Source organism: Gnatocerus cornutus, chromosome 5, assembly GCF_029298725.1.
Source record: "Gnatocerus cornutus isolate USDA-ARS CGAHR chromosome 5, icGnaCorn1.1, whole genome shotgun sequence".
Taxonomy (NCBI): domain Eukaryota; kingdom Metazoa; phylum Arthropoda; class Insecta; order Coleoptera; family Tenebrionidae; genus Gnatocerus; species Gnatocerus cornutus.
This window is the reverse complement of record NC_142237.1, coordinates 5,602,155-5,624,104: the sequence shown is the minus strand read 5'-3', so window position 1 is coordinate 5,624,104 and position 21,950 is coordinate 5,602,155. Positions and strand designations below refer to the sequence as shown.

The 21,950-nt window shown below is 33.1% G+C and overlaps 1 protein-coding gene across 1 annotated transcript in view; it reads left to right on the top strand.

Annotated features, from left to right (window-relative positions):
- The window catches only part of LOC148173882 (LIM domain only protein 3), a 198,102-nt gene that overhangs the window by 134,992 nt on the left and 41,160 nt on the right, over nt 1-21,950 (top strand). Inside the window, exon 3 of the mRNA XM_088036002.1 lies at nt 11,148-11,188. The gene's annotated coding sequence lies outside the window, so the exon portion shown is untranslated. The remainder of the gene's footprint in view (nt 1-11,147; nt 11,189-21,950) is intronic.

The following is a 21,950-nucleotide window of genomic DNA, read 5'->3' as shown; positions in this document are numbered from 1 at the left end:
ATCCTACGGAAATGAAAGGGAAGAATCCTCTGGTAATTGCAGAGATTTTGCAAAAACGAAGGCAATCTACTCTTCCTTGTCATTATCACATTGTCACATTGCACAGTTCTTAGGATATTTAGATTCTTTGCACTATTTGAATCACTGAAATCAATTTGGATTCTGCGGTCCTTTGGCACCTCCATCTGCATTTACAAAATTCTTCGGTTCTTTCGATTTTTTTTCAAAATTTGAAACATTTTACATTTCTTCACATTATCTGCGCCTTCATTATCATTTCGATGCTCTTTACATTCTCTCAATGTTCTTAAATCCCTTCACTTTTTGTCAACTGAGTCATACTGAATCTTGCACTTGACGTCGCGTTTTTCTGTACAAAGATTGGTCGATTAAAATCTGCAATCTTCCAAAAAAGGTGCATTTTTCCATGGTCCTATAATTGGGGTTTCCGCAGTTTTTTTATATTTCCGGATCGATTGTTCTGGCCAATTTGAACGATTTCTCCGTTACTTTCCGTTATTCAAACAAGGAGGAAAACATTTCTGTAATTTGATGCAAATTTTAATGCAAATTTCCCTAATTTCTTATCGTGCAAAACTGCTCTTTTCGTGTAAGAAATGTAGCAATTGGTGCCGAAAAAAAAACACTAGTCGATCTATTTGATTTGAGAGACACGGAATAGCCTGCGAAGGGTATCATTATTATAACTATATAGAGATGGGTAGACGTGAGCGGACTCCAAACATCCCAAGAATGCGTGTTATTGTCGTTTGTAAATTTAATGGAGGCTATTTTTGAGATTACGACGTTTTTTATTGAAAAGCACGAAATATGGCTTGTTTGAACAGTAACTGTTTCTCTCTTCAAAGAGACTTGCTTCTACCCAACAAAAACGCCACTAGGTCGGAATGAGCTTATTTGGACGGAATTTATTGAATTGAAATTCGCTCTCACACGTACGTATTAATTGAGCTGTACAATTTCAATATATTCATATAAATAGGAGCAATTCGAGTGCACAATGTGTCTAAATTGAATATTACAGAATGCAAACGAAAACTGAATAATAAAACGGAGTGGCAGGGGGGCAGGTAATAAATTTAATCCCCTAATTTGCCAAGAAGGGCGCTGCCATTGTGAGGAGATCCCTCAATTTGTATTATTTAATATGTCGCGGGATTTGCGCATATACGATGGAAACATCAGCGATTTTAATTTATCGATCAAGCCGAAGATTATGGCCAATGCAGCAGGTGGGTATTGCAATTAACATGGAAATGTATATTGTGTTGCTTTAATTGAGATATTTAAATTTTAAATATGGTTTGATTACTTCTTTTGTTTTCGTTTATTCATTATTTAGCAAGCTTGATGCCTGCGCTTACTCCGGGTTAAATTATTTGCCTTTATTTACATAGCCAGTTCGTTATTTCCTTTCAAGTTATAAGTATTTTATGTGCGGCACTGACTATATACCTTTTATTGTTATCATTTATTTTTTCTTCGGGCGCCGCAATAAATAAAACTTCTTCCAATTACCAAGATCTAACTTTTACTGGCCATTGGCAACGCGTTCAAAATTCGATATGTGAAAAGAGGGAAAGTTTCGCTTTTGGCGATGCATAAAATACTTAACGTTTTATTTTGCAATCTGATGTTTGATGTTCGATGGTATTCGAATTAGGTAATCGACAGAATTTTGCTTTTTGAGGAAATTGCTTAGCTTTGCCAGTTTTTAGATCTTTATTTTTTCTTAGGTTTCAAGTTAATTCTCAAGTCCAGAGTAAAAGTTTTGACTGCAGAACTCATTCTACTAGATTCTTGGATTCTAAAATTGTCATATTTTTTATTTGTTTTTAATTCGGTTACCCTTATTATAGAAGCATCAAATTTGTTCATATTCAGACTACATCCATACATACAATTTTCAAATTTTTTGATTTTCAGTTTCTTAATTTTTTGAGATAAAGCTTTTGGGTTTATTTTGTTATAATCCACAGAACCTATGTCCACATATTTTGTCTTCCATTTTGAGAATTTCATGTGGTCAGTTTAAGAAATCTCAGGTTGTCAGGCATAGTTTTTTTTATTTTGGACATTCTAAGCTTATGTATCAGTCAGTTTTCGAGGTTTGCAATTTTCAGAATTGTGCTGAAATTTTTATTATTTTGTTTGCAATTCTTAATTTCTGAAATTTGTAGACATTTCTAGGTTTTTAGGATTCTCATCTTGGCATTTTCATATCTTGGAATTCTTGTAAATGACGTCAGGTTTTCCAGCAGTTTATTTTCAGATATTTTGAATTCTGATGTTAGTTTTTTAGCTTCTGACTTCTGACCCCAGATTTTTTCAGTTTTTAAGTTGGCATTCAGATTCTTCAAATCTCGGTTTCTTAAAATTTATAATTTTTAAATTCTCAACTGTTCCATATTTCTAAATTTTTCTTATTTTGAGTAGCTAAAAGAAAGTCAAATTCACAAGCTATTTTTAATTAAGAGAAATTTACTCAAATGTTGGCTGCAACTGAGTAAAATCCGCTTAAGCTAGCTTAGCCAAACTTGGCTTAAACTTGGATTTCACTTTCTTAACTTGGAGCAGCATCACCTAAGATCTTGCAGACCTAAAAAAACTGATCCTATAAAAATAGATTTTGAAATCCATGAAGTAGTAAAAAATCGCACCTCTGCCTTTGGTGTGGTTGTAAAATTCCAATTATGCATATTGTTTTATCATATTTTGCCAGATTATCAAGTTTTAAAGCATTAAAAGCCTGTCTGTTGATTAATACCATTATTAATCCCTCCCACGAAAGGAGTAATTCAGCTTTCTGCTTTCATGCGCCATCGTTTTCTTTGAATATTTTAACAGCTTTTTCATGCAAGGTAATATCGCATGCATAGTGTGCACTTGTTTAATAAACATAATGCAAGACGATGCAACTTCTCGACCCCACAAAATTTGGAGTAATTAGTTCCAGGTCTTGGGTTCGGAGAATGTTTATGCAGCGTAACGCGAAATACAGAGGTCAAGCGGCTTAACTTGTAAAGTTGGAGGACTGCGTAAACAGGTAAACTGGACATAATAAACAACAACTTTCTCACCGTTAAACAGAGTTTCTTAAATTAATTAAAGGACTTGGCGGTCCTACAAATGGAAATATTTGATTCGAGTCAAAGATCAAATCCATTACCTGAAAGAATGTCAAGTCATTCACACAAATGTTAACCACATAACCCAAATCAATAGTGGGTTTCACGATTATTATCGGAAATGTTGACGGATATATGAGGTATGCAGAACAAGCGAACATCGAATGGGTTTTTTGATGGGACAATACAGGGAAATACCTCTATCAGTTATATTGAAATGTCTGCTCCAGATCTATTAGCTGCGCATAACGGCCAAACCGTGTCAAATGCATGCCTGATACCATAAAACACTGCGATAATAGAACATTAAGCTCGATTGATTTTTTTCGCAGGTGACGCAAACGCAAGCTGACTTGAGTTCACATGTGTTTTAATTTTACTTTTAACTACTAAAATAGACGGCGACACCACGTGTTTACAATTTGAACCCGATCCTTTGGAGATTTTCAAAGTTCCGCAACAAGTTGACAATGCGAGCGGAGAGGCATTTTTGTGTGTCTGAAATAATCGCAGCATCTTCACGTGTTCGATTTGCAAGTTTAGGTAAACCGGCCGCATTCCTCAGTAAAGACCGACGATACTACGTTGTCCTGTTCCACTCCCACGTGTTCTGTGCATTGTGCTTGCACTGTCGACCTCCAACCGGTTTTCTTCAGGTTGGTAGACGTCTTTCCTCCCCCGAACACGTCTCTGTTGCGGTCCTTCCTTCACGAACTCAAAAGGAAATTTTCATGAAACTGAGCAATTATGACTCCATCCAAGGATGGCAGGACTTCAAAGAAGACATTAAAATAACTGAGCGTGAGAGAACTTACGCACATTCCGATTAAACAATTAAGTCAATTTTAAGTATGTTAAACGAGGCGATTTCATTTAGAGCTGTAAAAAGTGGTATGTCGTGTGATACCGGGGACACCTGCTTCTCTAATTCCATTCCGTTATCTTGTGACTTGGGGAACAAGATGGATTAACTCAAATCAAAAGTTGCTTCTGGATTAGCGGCTCAACCACGAGTTTTCACATTCTTACAAGAATTTGGGTGTTGGGGACATGTTAATTTGCTGATATCGTCGACGCGGAGAGATTATTTTACATTTTTTGAATGATTCGAGGATATCAACCAAAAAATTTGAATAGTTTGCTTATAGCGTGTTGAGGCTGAAATGACTTCTAAAAATTTAACTGGTGGCAGAGTGTGTCACTCTTAGGCTCGATTGCAGAAACGCGGACTAAATTTTTAGTTCAAGATTAAAGCTTTAATCTACGATTATACGTCAAATTCGATTGCAGAATAATATTTTTTGTTTGGGGTTAAATGTAGTCTGTGACTAAAATTTAGTTCTGAACTATAGCAAGGACTAAACGAAATACGGATTGCACAAACGACTTAATCTTGGATTAAACGATGTAGTCTGAGACTAAACATAATTCCAGGTTTGATGGATTATAGGACGAACTAAATTTTGGTTTTGCGACTTGTGCAGGTTGAAATAATGGCAAAATAATCGTAATTAATGAAAAAGATAAATCTCTAGACCACTTTTTGACCAAAATTTTGATAGATAGTGAGAGTGTTTCTATACAAGGTCCTACACTGGAAAAGCTATACAAGGTAAAAATTCGAAAAACTAATTAGGTACATCAATTTTCTAGGCATAAATCGGCTGTTCCAAGTAAAACCACAGTATCTGCTTTTTAATTTTTTTTTAACATAGGTACTGTTTCATAATAGCATAGTTGCCATCAATCCACGATATTCAATGTATTTATCAAAATAAAAGCAGTTTCGAAGACCAAATTCTGAAGATCTCCTTTATTTATATTAATTGTAACATAAGTTATCTTGGAAAATTCTTTCCTCGCTGTTTTATCGCGTTCAAAACTTTCGTCAAAAATTGGAAATTTACAGAACTGTTGAGTGGCAACATTGCCACCTTCGTACATGTTTCGATAAAGCTTTTTACTTGTATTTACTACGGGTATTAACTAATTCATAATCAATGAGGACGATACTTGTTCTCAACTTCTCAAAGCTACTTCTTCTCAAATAAAAAGCTATTAAAGGGCTTAGAAATAACTTATTTAAAACGCTTTCACAAATGATTTGAAGTCTACTTTTGTCATTTATCTGAAGATTTTTAAATGACAAAAAGATAAATGTCATGTGTAACGTTAAAATCATTTGGAACGGCATTTAAAATAGGTCACTTCTAGGTCCAGTAACATTTTTTTGAAAAGCAGACACTGTGTTTTTGCTTGGGACAGCCGAAATTCTCTGTAATAGTCTGGATAATATTTTAATACGACATACTACAATTTATCACTAATAGCAATTAGAGCTTTGTTTCAATTTTTTTCCTTTGTCGTAACTTTGTTATTTCCTCACCGACTTAATTAGTTTTCAAAGCGTTTGATATAGAGAAAAAATCTCTAAAAGGTGGTTTCGCTTAATAGAAGTAAGAGAGTAGTACAAGGTGTTTATAAATGTTTCTAGCATCAAGGGTGGGTATGAAATGTTATAGAAATTTGCCGCTCATTACAAATGTGAGTTTCAATTTTTCAACTGACATTTGCAGTTAACCTCAATCATGAAGTAAAGTAAGTTTTGAGAAATAAACTGTGTTAGTTGTGGTTTAAAACCTGAAAATGAAAAACTTGGACACAAAATCGTAACTGAAACGTCATTGACATACCTAAGTAACATTATAAAAAAATTTCAAGATAGTTATATTCACTATGAACACAAAGCATAGTGCATGACAGGAACCACCTTTGATGCTAGAAACATTTATAAACACCTTGTACAATTTAGTATTTGGAACATCTCAATTCAGAGCCTTTTAAAATGATAAACCTAATTGTTAAATAATGTACAGGGAGTAATTTTGATATAGTAAATTATATACAGGGTCTGGCAACACTTGTGTCCACCCTCAAAATCGTCTTTAATTTGAAAGATAAAATTTTGAAAATTTACATACGCTCACAGTTGACAAAGCTCTAGAAGCTGACGCAAAAATTTGTTTTTTTATCACTGATAGTTTTGGCGTCTTGAGGCCTTAAAAATGTGTCTTTTAGTAATTTGTTTTCAATATGAATGTGTTAAAAATATTTCAGTTGTCATTTTAGATTTAGGGCAAATTGTATTCAAAATTTGAGGAAAAAATGCTGTTTTATCAAGTTAGTTTCCAATTTCATTACGTCAAAATTGGTCGTGGTTCCCCGTTTACACTCATCTGTCAACATCTTGTGTCACAAATAACATCTATGCTTTGGTTCGCTTTAGATTGTAACAAAAGTTTTACTTGGTGAAATTGTCGTTTTGTCGATGTTAATTAACGATTTCTGGTGTTCATAATAGGCCCCAGTAATCAAAACTGACCTTCATACTAGAGAATGTAGTGACTTCTGAAATTTTGGTGTAAACGTAGTCTGCCACTGCGCTTTCATAATTTTGAAAACTAACTTGATAAAACAGCGTTTTTTTCGCAAAATTTTAAACACAATTTACATTAGATTTGAAATAAAAACTCAAATATTTGTATTACAGTTATGTTGAAAAAAATTTGAATTCGCGAATATTTCCGCAAAAGTTCAAAAATCGCTTAAAATTACACTTCTTAGGCGTCGTGACGCCAAACAAACCGTGATAAAAATACAAATTTTTGCTTTTGCTTGGCTTTGCCAACTATGAGCGTATGCAAATTTTTAAAAAAATTCTTTAAAATTAAAGACGATTTTAGGGATGGACACAAGTATTGCCGGACCCTGTATTTGAATTAACAAGATCCTCATGATTTTTTGAAACTGAAAATTTGACAAAATCCGATAAAAGAATTCTTGAGTATTCTATGGAATTCTAATCAATTTTAGAATATTCCGAAGAAGTTTATGAAATTCCAAAGGATCCTAAAATAAATCGAAAAAAAAAACGGAAACAGAAATGGAAAATTGTAGAAAATTTTACACAATCTTACGATTACATCGAAAATCTTAAAGAATCTTGGGGGAAGGTGATGTGTTCACTACACTCAGGCCGCAATCGGCCTATTGTGCTTAAAAGAATCTTATAAACATGTTTAAAAATCATAAAAGTTCCTACACTTCTGAAAAATTCCAAAACATCCCAGAGTATCTTGAAGTAGGTATTTTAAAAAAATTCGTGAAAGTCATAAACAATCGCGTAAAATTCCGTAAAACTTGATAAAGCAGCATTTTTTTCGCAAATTTTAAACACAATTTGCAATAGAAAATAAAAACTCAGATATTTGTATCATAGTTTTTTTGAACAAAAAAATGAATTTGCGAATATTTCCGTCTTTTGCGTCAGCTTTTAGAGCTTTGTCAACTATGAGCGTATGCAAATTTTCAAAATTGCAACTTAATTAAAGACTATTTTGGGGGTGGACACAAGTGTTTATTTCTGTGATTTAAAGTCTTGTTAAGAATAGTTAGGAATACCGCAATTTTTCCAATAATTCAATAATTCGGTAGTTCTCAGTATAGAAATGTCCAAGCAAGATAAATCTTCTACTAGAGTAGTGTCACAGTTGGTACATATCAGTTAAAACGACATTTTAAAACTTGCATTACAATATTAAGATTAGCAATATTTTAAAATTTAGATAAATTTTTAGTTTTCTAAACTGCAGTACCCATTATTTTACAAGTTTTTGATCCATCCGTGAAATACATGTCAAAAATGTGGTTCGTTCACAATCAAAAACGTTTTATTTTTTTTTTAAATCGCTATTTTAAAACGTGTTTCCTCTTATATTTTGACGAGTTGTCCACCGACCGTTTTGGAATTTTCAAGAGAAGAATAAAAATTACAAAGGTGAATTATCGGACATAATTAGAATTAGTCTTCCACAGTGTTTACATGGGTCAACGGTTTTTTTTAAGAGAAATTAAGGTAATGTACGCCAAAAAATTCTTTCCAATCCAATCTTCCCAATAGATGATCACTTTATAATTCGTAAGGTTTTGGGTAGAGGCATTTTCGAAGAATTCTTGAGAAAGTGAGCTATCAGCTTGATTGCTTGAAGGTAAAGAATGAAATGAGTTATCTGTTCTTTCCGCAGTTTGGGCCATGCAATAAACCCGTCTTGTGGGAGGTCTGTTTGCGATAAGCGAAATACTAATGTGTGAAATATAACGATAACATGTCGCTTGAGAATTAGCGCCAGGGGCATTAAGAGGCGAGCACCGTTTATAAGCAGCAAGCAAACAATTTAGATAAATCCAATGTCTACAATTCATACCGAAACAACTGGAGTTAAGATAGCGGACAACACTTTGCCAAATTTCGACGGGGAATGGGTTCAGATAGCGAAATTCCCGAAGCTTATCGGAATTCCAATTGAATCCAGTAGTTATAAAGACATCGTACTGCGGAACAAGAGCTCCTAATTAGATAACAAGTAGAAAGTTTGTTGGCCGTGCGCACCCTTCTCGGAGGCAGAAAGATGGTGGTTATCGGGTCCGGACAGGACGACTTCCGGGCTGGACTACCGCTCAACCGGACCGTGTTTACCGGAACTCGGCAGCCGTAACAAGATTACGTTGTAATAGCGGATAACCGCCGGTTGAAGGCGTTTAACCACAACTTGGTGTCGCATCGCTAATGTCACTCGCCTTGCGGTCACCAACGAGAATGCCTAATTGTTTATTGACAACACCCTTCAGACACCAAATTTAACTTTCGACTCGACCTAGTTCAAAGATTATTACGTAGGCGCGCCGCGATCTCTTCGAGAACATGTGAACTCGCACCTTACACACACCCACGTGACGACTTTCTTTCTTCACCTACAGTTTTGTTGGTCAGCTCGTGATGGAAGAAGAAAAAAATACATTAATTATTCCTCCGCTATAAAATGACTATTTTCTCAATTGGTACGTAATTACTGTTATTTAAATACCTTCTCATTAGTGCTCAGTTTTATGTAGGGTTCGACTTTTTATTTTACTAAATATAACTGCTAATTCAAGCTCGGATTCATCAAATATTTACGGAAAAGTTTGTTTTTAGATTGTAATTGAAGTGTTGTTGCGCATCATACATATTTGGGCAAACAGAATTAATCATTTTAGGCAGTTACTAAATTATCGATTACGATTGAAATGTCTGGGCTTTATTTTTTCAAAAGATAGAAAAACATCTGGAAACTTAAAAAACTAATATAAGAGCCGAGAATTTCAAGACTCAAAATCTAAAAATGAGGATTTTGAAAATTAAAACTAATTTTTTATTATTCTGATATGACGTCAAACTAAAAATCCTATAAATATATGTAGTTGATTTTTTTTTCAAGTTTTTATTTTACTGGGTATTTTGGAAAGAACATAGGTACAGGAAAATTAAACTTTTTAGATTCCTGGATTCTTTTTAGATCTTCAATTTTACCATTTTATTTTATCTGCATCGGCGCTTTGTTTTATTTATTTAAATTTTATTTATATTCTCCCTAAACTCCCGTTCTACTTAAAAATTCCCGTTAGAATTTTTCTGCATTTTCTGCAGATTCTCTCTCAGTTGTCTTTGCATTGTTTCTGTATTCTTTCTCTAAGTTCTCTCGTTGATTCTTTTTCTTAGATTTTTATTCTTAAACTCATTCTTTCTCCCTTTACATCTCCTTAAAATTTTCTCTAGCTTCCTTCTGTAATTTTGCTTTAATTTTTGTCTTAATTCTGCGTAAGAATGTTTTATTTTTACTCAAGAAAGAAAATGTAAGGATTTTACAACAAAAAAAAATCGAACACTCAAGTTTAAGAGGAGGAAAGGTGAATAAAAGTGTATGGGAAAAATAGAAGAATACAAAATTGAAAATGAAATAAAAAAAAGAGGACTAAAAGCCCAAACACTGATAAAATAGAAATAGAGAAATTAATAACTAAAATGTGAAGCATTTTTTTAGTAAACAGCCTAGTCAGTCAAAATAGAATTTAATCTTTGTCGTTGAAACTTGGCCCTGAGTCATGCGTTTCCGTTTCTCTCAACAATACCCAATTGTGGATCCTAGAAACTTTCTAGATTTTAGTTTTCCCTTTGTTTGACTTATGGCCCGGCATGAGGTAAACTTCTTAATTGCCGATCTTGTATATAAATCGTTCGACCTCTGTACTTAACCCAGAAATCAGCGATGGAATCTCTCTTCCAGTTCCTTCACGGAGATAGACTATCAATCGATCAAGGTGCTCTAAATACGGCCGTGTGACCATCAATAAATACTAATTCTCAAGTAAGAAAACGTATGGTTGAGTGGTTTGAAGTTCTGGTTTCACTGCACGTTCCGCTGCTATTTCAGATCTGAACAGGTGTCCAGAACTCTCTGAAGACATTGCCCACGCCACGGCAATCGGCCATTATCACTGTAATCAAGCGAAAAGGAGACGAGAACGGTTCATTGTAAACTACAATGCATTCAAGAACGAAGAAGTTGCGGTTGGCATTATTTTCACTGAAATGCTAAATCGTTGCTAGTATTTGCCAGACAAGCATAAAATCCGACATGCTCATCCACTTACCGACTCTTACAATCATCTAATCTGAGGATCAACGGTGGAAACAGTGATTTATTTTTAGAGAGAATTCCATGTTCTCGCTCTTTGGCATAGTTTTGGTGGTAGCAGTGCTTTAATTGAGCTTGTGGGATTTTTTTATTGGGTTGGACGGACAGATAGAAAAACTAAGTGATTAAATCTTCCACCTCGACGCATTAAATTGTTCACGCGATCTCGGGAGAATTTATTGTAGTGGCGTTAAATTATATGATTGTTTCTTGAAAAAATCGAATCAATTACCAACAGGAAACCCTGGAAGATGGATTTTTATTATGAAAACAAAACATTTAATTATGTTTTGTGCTGTGCAATGAAATTAGTTTTTGTATGAACGTTTACGAGGAATTAATTACTGTCTTAATTGATTTTCTTGTAGCTCGCTTTAATTCGACTCTTGAGGTTTAATACTCATGCTTTTATTCTCTTTTGCAGATAAACCGATCACTGCGCGTCTATGAATTCTCCAGTTAAGGGTAAGTCCAAGTTTTTTATCCTTCGTACTATTAAATCTTTGTAGAAAACTTTAATTACCACAAAAATAGAGAAAATTTCAAAGTTTTACGACTAATTATTCTTTAATTAGAATTTGTGATTATGGCAAATAAACGGGAAAATTAACCACGAACAATAGATCCGAATAACAAATTAGTCGCTTTTACAGAGGCAATTTAAGATGGTGATGACTGTAATTTTTCCATCAGTTTGTGGAGCAATTCGCTCTTGTTTTTGCTTTAAGAATAATTGCAGCAGCATGGTTCGTAAACCATGAAATTAAACGTGAATAACACATACCTAGCTAAACACAATATAATGCGTCTTAAGCACTAGGGACCTCAAACTGTCTAGGTATCCCTCCTACGTGTCTTATTAGTAATTGCAAGTAGCTCTATTCGATATGAGCAATTTGTGTTGGCTACTGCTACCTTTCATTGTGTTCGAGAATTCAATTACAACGTTGCTTTTGGATTTAGTGTTGCAAGTACATAATCATCCATCTCTACCTTGTATTTTCAAAATTTTGTCAATTTTTTTTGTCTCTCAGTAGAAGTTTTTATACCGAGATGCGAAAATTTCTGGTTTCAGGGCTCAAAAGACATATGGATCGACCAAGCGTAAGCTCAAATTTGACCTAAAAAATTTCTAGAAAATCCCTAGACCCTAAGCAACCGGTTTTTATAGTGTAGAATAACCTACATGACCTCACTTTTTTACAGAGAATTTTTTATAAGCACCAAATTTAAAATGCGGCTCTGTGATTGGTCATTAAGCAAAGCGAACGCAAACAGAAACTGTCATATTGGTCAAATTATTACCAAATAGAGCATCAGTAAAATAATTTTTATTATTTTCACTGCAGATTAACAGATATTTAATAATAATTTTATTTAAAAAAAAATGACATTTCCTTACCGAGCCATCTATTAAACAAAATTGAGATACACTCCTGCTCAAAAGTATTTGCCCAGCAACATATTTTTAAGTAACTCCAAAATAATTTCGTTCTTCCGCTTTTGTTTGGCGTTTTTGATTTCATGTTTATATACTTCATCAATTTTTCTCTTTTTTTTTATCTTTCAGAAAATATCAATTTTGAAAAAGTTATCTTTTCACATAATTTTACAATCCATCAGGCTATAAATGCAAAAACGAAAGTGTTGATTGACGTTTATCGCTTTTTTAAAATCATGAAGGTGTTTGACAACAAAACTTTTTTAATTAGTGGTTGCGGAAAGTTTAATTGTTCTACAAGTTTTTCAAAATTAGTGACAGTTTTGTACAGAAATGGTGAAGAAAGTTAAGTTAGATGTGGAAACGCGTGCAGTGATTATCGCTTACCACAGAATCAGCAGAAATAACCGCGAAATCGCAAAAGAATTAATATTATTTTTAAGTGTGGCAAATACTTTTGAGCGGTGGATTTTTAAAATTGCTTTATTGTAAAGCGGAAAATTCTTTACAAGAAAAATGTAGTATTTCCAATAAAACTAAATATTACGGAAAGAAATTCAAATAATATTCTGAGATTTTTTTTTCAGGATCAATAAATATTTTTTTAGAAATTATCGAAATTTAAGTTATATTTACTAAACAATATATTTCCCTAGATTAGTCAAAAAATTCGAAAGACCTTTTTCCCCTCCAATAGTTCGAAAATCCCTACATTCGGAGAAAATCCCTAAACCTGGCAACGGTTTAAAAAGTGAGGTTACCGTTTAAACACTGCATTTTAATATCCATATTTCAAGTAATAATTTTTATTATTATGAATGAAAGTTGTAGTAAAGTTAGAACACTTGAAATTTTTAGTGATTTTTAAGTTAAAACGTAATTTAACTCGACTAAAACCTTAGTTTTCCTATAGCACGTTTTTGTAGGCGCCAAATTCAAAATGCGGCTCTATGATTGGTCGTCCGATCCTGATTTGTCTAAACTCCGTCAATTTATGCGGATTGTCAAATGACTGTCATATCTGTAAAATTGTCACCAAATTGTAGGAGCACTGCAATAAAATTGTATTTGTTATTTGGAGGACAGATTAGCAGATATTATTGGGTGTAAGTCAGGCTTTCAGTATTTTAGGGAGAAAATTGGGGGAAAGTTGAACGTAGCGATTTTTAAGGTCAACTCGTTGTCATATTACTTAATAATAAATTTAAAAAAAAATTGTTACCTTTAGAAACTTGTAGATTTGTAGAATTTGTAATTTGTACTCAACAGTGAAAATGTACGAATTTTTCAACAAAAATAAAATCGAACACTCAAGTTTAAGAAGAGGAAAGGTAAAATGTTTCGGAAAAGTCGAAAGAATACAAAATTGAGAATGAAATAAAAAGAAGAGAACTAAAAGCCCAAACACTGATAAAATAGAAATAGAGAAATTAATAACTAAAATGTAAACAATCCACAATTAATTAACAAGAATGGTGAAAGGTAAAATGTATGGGAAAAATCGATGAATACAAAATTGAGAAGAAAAGGTTGCTGTCAACTTTACTTTTTAACGAGTGGACCGATTTTAATGAGCTGTAGTATACATACATTTTAAAGGCTTTTTGTCGGTTGTGCGTCACCTGCCGCTTAACGGAAAAAAAAATCCGCCCTAGGTGTGAAAAGTGCAATTTTTGGCCTTATTTATTGTCGAAAACATACATATAAGTAAAAATATAATATAATTTTTGTTTTTTTCGAAATTCACATTGAAAAAATTTTAAAATTGAAGAAGCGATCCAAAAATGATTGTGACACACATGTGATATAAATTCAGTAACTTGCCAGCTTTGGAAACGCTGTTCGTTAATAGATAACGCCTAAATCAATGAAAAATTTCTTTGATTAGTCGAACAATTGCCAAAATAAACTGGCAGCATTTCAGAGTTTGATAATTAAGTCAGAACTTGCATTGACAGATATTGTTAATAAAATTCTTCGTTCCCCGAATGGTCTGAAATAATGTGAAAGAAAAATATCCAAGTGATGTCTTTCTAAGGAAACTCCCGCAAAATATGTGAATAAACATTTGCATAACTTCGCATTGAAAATCCATTTTTTTGGTAAAGTGCCCCAAAAAGTCTGAAAAGCGCCATTTACATAGACTCCTTCAGTAACAAGACGATACAAATGTAATTCCCAATGCTTAAGTCCATCTTTGATGTTGTGTATCTTTGTGAAAAACTTCAGAGTTCCCGTGTACGACGAAGGAGCAGTTGGTGAATGTGAATAGCCTGTTTCAGGTGTTACTTTCATGACCAAGCGCGCATCAAACGAGCAAATAAGTGAGGAAGAACAACTTCTGGTAATATTAGCATATTTTCCGCGTTCGGACGCATCTGCTACCACCCTGTGTAATATTGACGAATAACTGACGATGTAATTGAACGAAGAGTCGTGATGCTTATAGTCGAAATTAAAACTCCCAACTTTTGGACTAATTTCCGAAACGACAGTTCTTGTTAAACATACGAATCAATCAGAAAACGAAATGGTGCGTTATAAGACAATCTCGTGGTTATATTGGAACAAGACTAGTTGGGGCTCGTTTTCTTTGTACAAATATAAGCGTAGCACACACACGATCATCGTGTGGACACGCAACTCACGTGTGTCACGCATTGCAAGTAAGACATCATCGAGGTTGCGTACGCACAGAAGACCGTCCATCTAATTATGCATTTTCAACGAACGAAATGTACCAAACTTGATATTCTAGTTTATGCTAGGTGTTGTAAGCAAAGTTCGTAGCACTACTGCCGTTGTTCTGTAATAAATACATTAACCTCCGTCCGTTTCTTTATTACCTCGTATAAGTCATTTAACATGGCTAATTACAGAGGCACAAAAGTTTGCTTAATCTCTCACCTTGGCTATAATAAAGCTGAACGTTTATCGTCCTGATCTGCAATGAGCCACTGAAGGAGAATTGAAAATTTTGGTTCCTCATTAGTGGGCTATGTGTAATGTAAACGAGCACAAATTAACCCATTAACGCCCGCTACCAGAAGTAATAACTTTTTTTTTCATAAATTTTACTTATGAAGATTAGTTTAGATACCAGAGTGATCCTACATAAAAATTTTGAAAAAAAATGTTTGTATTCTATTTTTTCTAAGCTGTCCTATATATAGGACACTGGACGGATTCATGTTCATTAAATAGAGGTAATATATTTTACTGATCAATATAATAACATGACTCAAAACCTCCTATGCTGGATTGTATATTGTATTTATAACAAAAAGATTTTTTTTTCATAAATTTTCCCCTCACCCCTTATGTTAGGTGCAACTCCTAGAGTCTGAACTTCATAGTTTCGCAACAATTCTTCGAAAATCTAAAGCGGCAAAAATTTTGTGGAATAGATTATTTAAAATTTGTGTATAGATGATTGTTATCATTATTGTGATAACCGCCCTGGACCACTTCTGATTTTCTAATTTGAATGGATTATTTATATGGTAACATGTCGTATTGTTCAATCCCTCTCATAATTGGTAAGAATTGTTTTAATCCATGATTGGAAGTGTCCGGGTTTTTTTTCTACTACCTTTAGCCTTAAAGGCTTATTTGGAAAAATTTGTGATTGAAAACTTGCTCATTCCATCAAATCGGTGATCATAGTACCTCTTCGCAACACCTTATGGTTCTAAGTGTAATAAATTTTAAACTTTTGCGACTCATAAAGTTTTTTAAAAAATGCTACGAGTTACATTAGACATTTGAGTCTTTTTGATCGACCAGAGTTGATTTTTGCTTTTTTTTTATGTCCAAATCTTACCCATGTATGTCAATTTCTAGGTTTCCAAGTATTATATTATACAGGGTCCGGCAACACTTGTGTCCACTCCCAAAATCGTCTTTAATTTTAACGAGAAAATTTTGAAAATTTGCATACGCTCACTGTTGACAAAGCTCTAGAAGCTAACGCAAAAAGTTGTTTTTTATCACTCATAGTTTTGGCGTCGCGACGCCTTAAAAATCTAATTTTTAGGTAATTGTGAGATTTTGTGATATCAACCCCTAATTTAATTTTTTTTCAATATAAATGTGTTAAAAATATCTCAGTTGTTAATTTAAATTTTATGCAAATTGTCTTCAAAATTTGAGAAAAAAATGCTGTTTTATCAAGTTAGTTTCCAATTTCATTACGTCAAAATTGGGAACTACGTTTACACCCATCTGTCAGCATCTTGTGTCACAAGTGACATCTATCCTTTGGCTCGCTTTAGATTGTAACAAAAGTCTTACTTGATGAAATTGTTGCTTTATCAATGTAAATTAATGATTTCTGGTGTCCATAAAGTGCAACATGCCCGTGTTAATCAAAATTAACTTTTGTAAGAGTGAATGAAGTGACTTGTGAAATTTTGGTGTAAACGTGTACAAAATATGTGGCTTTGTTAAGAATGAACCTTACATGTAATAATCCATAAGTCAAATTGTATATTCAGTTTATCATTTTACAGCAAAAAAATTAAATACGGTGAAGTGACAAATGCACTGAAAACCGAGGTTTTTCAATATTTTTTTGCTAAAAACTGAAACAACCATTTGCTTGAAAAAAAAATGGTTATGGAAAGTCAAAAGGCAGTAGTTTATGGTAAAAATTAAAACATACAGAAAAAACAATTCTAAAGTACTTTAAAAAAATTGTAAACTGGCTGTCCTATACAGGGTCCGGCAACGCTTGTGTCCACCCCCAAAATCGCCTTTAACTTTAAAGATAAAATTTTGAAAATTTGCATACGCTCACAGTTGACAAAGCTCTAGAAGCTGACGCAAAAATTTGTTTTTTATCACCGATAGTTTTAGCGTCGCGACGGCTTAAAAATGTAATTTTTAGTTAATTGTGAGGGTTTGTGATATCAACCCCTAATTTATTATTTTTTCAATATAAATGTGTTAAAAATATCTCAGTTGTTATTTTAGATTCAATGCAAATTTGAGAAAAAAATGCTGTTTTATGAAATAAAAACTCAATATTTGTATTACAGTTATGTTGAAAAAAAAATTGAATTTGGGATTATTTCCGCAAAAGTTCAAAAATCGCTTAAAATTACACTTCTTAGGCGTCACGACGCCAAACAAACCGTGATAAAAATACAAATTTTTGCTCTAGTTTGGGCGTCGCGACGCCTTAAAAATTTAATTTTTGGTTAATTGTGAGGGTTTGTGATATCAACCCCTAATTTAATTTTTTCCAATATAAATGTGTTAAAAATTTCTCAGCGGTTATTTTAGATTCAATGCAAATTGTCTTCAAAATTTAAGAAAAAAATGCGGTTTTATCAAGTTAGTTTCCAATTTCATTACGTCAAAATTGGGAACTACGTTTACACCCATCTGTCAACATCTTGTGTCACTAATGACATCCATCCTTTGGATGGAAGGAATGGAAGGATGGATCTTTGGCTCGCTTTAGATTGTAACAAAAGTCTTACTTGGTGAAATTGTCGCTTTGTCGTTGTTAATTAACGATTTCTGGTGTCCATAAAGTGCAACATGCCCATGTTAATCAAAATTAACCTTTATAAGAGTGAATAAAGTGATAAATTTTGGTGTAAACGTAGTTTGCCGCTCCGCTGTCATAATTTTGAAAACTAACTTGATAAAACAGCGTTTTTTTCGCAAATTTTAAACACAATTTGCATTAGATTTAAAACAAAAACTCAGATGTTTGTATCACAGATATGTTGAAAAAAAATTGAATTCGCGAATATTTCCGCAAATACTCAAAAATCGATGAAAATTATACTTCTTAACCGTGATAAAATACAAATTTTTGCGTCAGCTTCTAGAGCTTTGTCAACTATGAGCGTATGCAAATTTTCAAAATTGCAACTTTAAAATTAAAGAGGATTTTGGAGGTGGACACACGTGTTGCCGGACCCTGTATATAGGACACTGGGCGGTAATGGGTTAAAACTACGAACTTCCTGATGATGATTTACATTTTTTTAATCCGAAATCGTCTGCGGGAAGCCGTAATTCGGCCAGCGTCTGTTTGTCTACATCTCAATTTAAGGACAATGTATGAAATTGCACCAAACCACTAAATTAAACTCGTAACAACAGCTGTAGGAATAAAAAGTTGCAATTTTAAATTCGGAATTCATCTGCAACAATCCCGCGATTGCAAATTACCATTGTTACAGTATAATGTAACAGGATAGCTCCGTTCCAGGAAAATAAAAACCCGCATAATACTACAGAATTATATTTCCTCCGGAATTATTAAAGCTCTTCAAAACATTTTTAAAGCTAATTTGAAATGCCAATGTTACTAAATGGCTTCTCCTACACTCTAAACGGACTTTCTTTAATTATTATTTGTCTGATTTATTCAAGTTATTGCCTTTCCTAATTTTAATACTCAATTTCCTCGGAAAAGAACGAGTCGCGCTTCGATTAAAGCTTGTCTCTAATTTGTTCCAATTATCTCAATATTGGCACCGGTTTTTTCTTCTTCGCAAATCGCATCTCGGATTTAAAAGCTCGATATTTACCTATGGTCATAAATTCTGCCATCCTTAATTTGTCCATCGTAAATTTAAAACTTGACTACTAGGTTTTGTGGCACTACAGGTTAGTTCCGAGTACGGCCCTTCGCTCTATTGTGCTTACTTTAGCTAGCTCTAGTGTGCAATAAAAGGACTTTCTCACCCTTTTCGGTCTTCAGCTGGTGGCGACCATAAATTGTCTGGCGTTATTCTGTTGCTTAATTTATTATAAAGGCAATTTACCGCCGGTTTTTTCTCCTCACTATTTTAATAATGACGCTAAGACTGCTTTCTAATTGCTTTTGCGCATTTTGGATGTTACCCGACACTGTTTACAAATAATCCGCAGAGTTGCATCACGTGCTGGTTTAGTTTCAATTATCCAATAGGTGATCTGCAGACAAATTAGAGGTATAAGTTTAACGGGTATCGTTTAAGCCCCAAAGTCGTATCTCACGATACCCGGCTATGGTTAGCGTCCCCCACCACATTCCCAGCCATTCTAATGGGGTGGCATCCCCTGTTGTAGTCTTCAAGTTCCACAATTCACAAATTGCTTTCCAATACCGCTCTCCCTTTCGAGGTCTACGGACGCGATGTCGGTCGGTTACCACTGTGCCGATCATCGGGTACTTCGCCAATAAAATGTTTAGCGATTAGATCTAATCTGTTCTCGAGCAGTGTCAACCAGTTTAGTTCCTCTTCGAATAACTCTTCAGGGTTTTCGTTCGCGTGTTTTTCAGACACTTCTTTGGTGCAGTGTACGTTTTGTGTTTGTGAACGTGTGTGTAATTATTTCCGTGCATGAGTGCTTGGGACTATTTTTAATTATTTTTGAATGGCTTTGTTTTGTGGAGCTGCACTACAGGATTATTATGCTTTTTGTAAGTGGCTCGATTACTACCTTTTAAACGTTTCTATAATTGATTCGATTTATTTAGATCTCGCTCTTTTACACGCGAAACTACTTTTTATCGATGTGATACACTATCAACTACCACGTCGCGGCATCAGCCTACAAACACGTGCTTCTTTTCGTCGTGTTATCTTCAATATTACAATTTTTAACGTGGAATGGCCACCCAATGGAATTTCGGGGCGCCTTAACGATTTTGCACCGATTTTCGAGTTCAAAAAGTTACTCGATAACAGAAACGTTTGTATAGTAAAAAATTGTTGACATTTTATCAGGAAGCACAATTATTAAAGTGACACAAGATAAACCGCGGCCTGTTATGAACCCGAAGAAAAAGTACGGAATTATTGATTTGATCCAGATTTTAATTTATTTGTTATTTATCGTGGCAAAATATCTGTGAATTCTCAAATTTTATCTTACTTTTCTTAACACATGTATTTACTTGGAATTTTTCAAAATGAGCACGTTTTGCCGAGTGGATAAACCTGTAAAAATGATTAGAAGTTGGGTTACAAAGTGTGAGTTTTTCGCGTTACATTCTGATTTAACAAATTCGTCCATTTTTCTTCAAATTTTCTGATTTATGATACTTTTACTTTTCTATTTTGATCCCTATCTTCTTTGTTTCCTTATCTTCGAATGTATGATCAGTCTTGACTAGAAATTGATTGACAAAGTATATATATATGTTTTCTTTTATTTTTCAGGTTGTGCTAGTTTTGATTTTCGATTCTGATTTTTGATCATTTTCTTTATTGTTATCTAGTTTATTACGAATGTCTTCTTCTTCCATGTTCTTTAATTTTTAAGCATTTTGATCGCTATATTTGCTGTTTTATTTATTTTATTTCAACAAAAAAAAACGTAAAAATAGCAAAATAAAAGAAGATAAGACTAAAAAGAAAACAAAAATATAAAACAAATGCAAAACAAAAAAAGTTAAAAACTAAAGAAGAACAAATGAGAATATGGACCTTATTTTTAAGCCGATCAGAAAGACAAAATTAAGTTTCCAGTTTTAATGAACAATTTTCTAGAAACAGCAAGATTTTGCAATTTTGCAAAAATGTGATAAAATTAGAAGTTTCTGTTAATAACTGGAATTTAAAGCAAACTAACTTGTTACTTTGAATTCACATTTGCTTTTAAATTGTGATCCATTAGAATTAAAAACAGAATTGAGTGTTAATTTTTGGTTTTTGATCTAGAAAATTTCTATTATCTTTTAAAAAATGTATAAAAAGCAAATCGAATGTGAGTTGGTTTACAAAGTGAGTTTTTCGCGTTACATTCTGATTCTTATGTTTCAACGAATTCGTCCATTTTTCTTCAAATTTTCTGATTTATGATACTTCGACTTTTCTATTTTGATTACTATCTTCTTTGTTTCTTTGTTTACTTATTTTTGAGTGTATGATCACTCTTGATCAGAAATTGATTGACAATGTATGTTTTCTTTCATTTTTCAGGTTGTGCTAGTTTTGATTTCCGATTCTGATTTTTGATCATTTTCTTTATTGTTATCTAGTTTATTACGAATGTCTTCTTCTATGTTCTTCCATTTTTAAGCATTTTGATTGCTATATTTGCTATTTTATTTGAAGAAAAAAACGTTAAAATAGCAAAATAAAAGAAGAATATGAGACTAAAAAGAAAACACAAGTTTAAAACAACTGCAAGACAAAAAAAGTTGAAAACTGAAGAAGAAGAAATGAGAATATGGACGTTATTTTTAAGTCGATCAGAAAGACAAAATTAAGTTTCCAGTTTTAATGAACAATTTTCTAGAAACAGCAAGATTTTAAAATGTGAAAAAATTAAAAGTTTCTGTTAATAATTTGCATTTAAAGCACTTGTTACTCTGAATTGACATTTGGTTTTAAATTGTGATCCATTAGAATTAAAAACAAAATTGAGTGTTCAATTTTGGTTTTTGATCTCAAAAATTTCTATTATCATTAAAAAAATGTATAAACAGCAAATCGAATATAAAACATTTTGAATCTCTGAAGATTAGTAAATTTTTGGAATCTTTAGGCTGTGATTAAAACATTTTAAAATTCTAGAAATCAAAATAGGTTCAATTTGAAAGTTTAAAAATCCCAACTTTCAAAATATCTACTAATTAACATTCTTCACTCAAGAATTTACAATTTAGCAAGTTTTAATAGGAGCTTTTTACGCTCAAAATTGCAAAACGTTGAATTTAGGCAAAACCAGTAATTAGTAGTGAACAGGTCCAATGTGTGGTGGAGCAGCATTTAAAATTATAAAAAATAAAACATAAAAATTCAGAAGTTTGAAAAATTAATGTCTGAATTT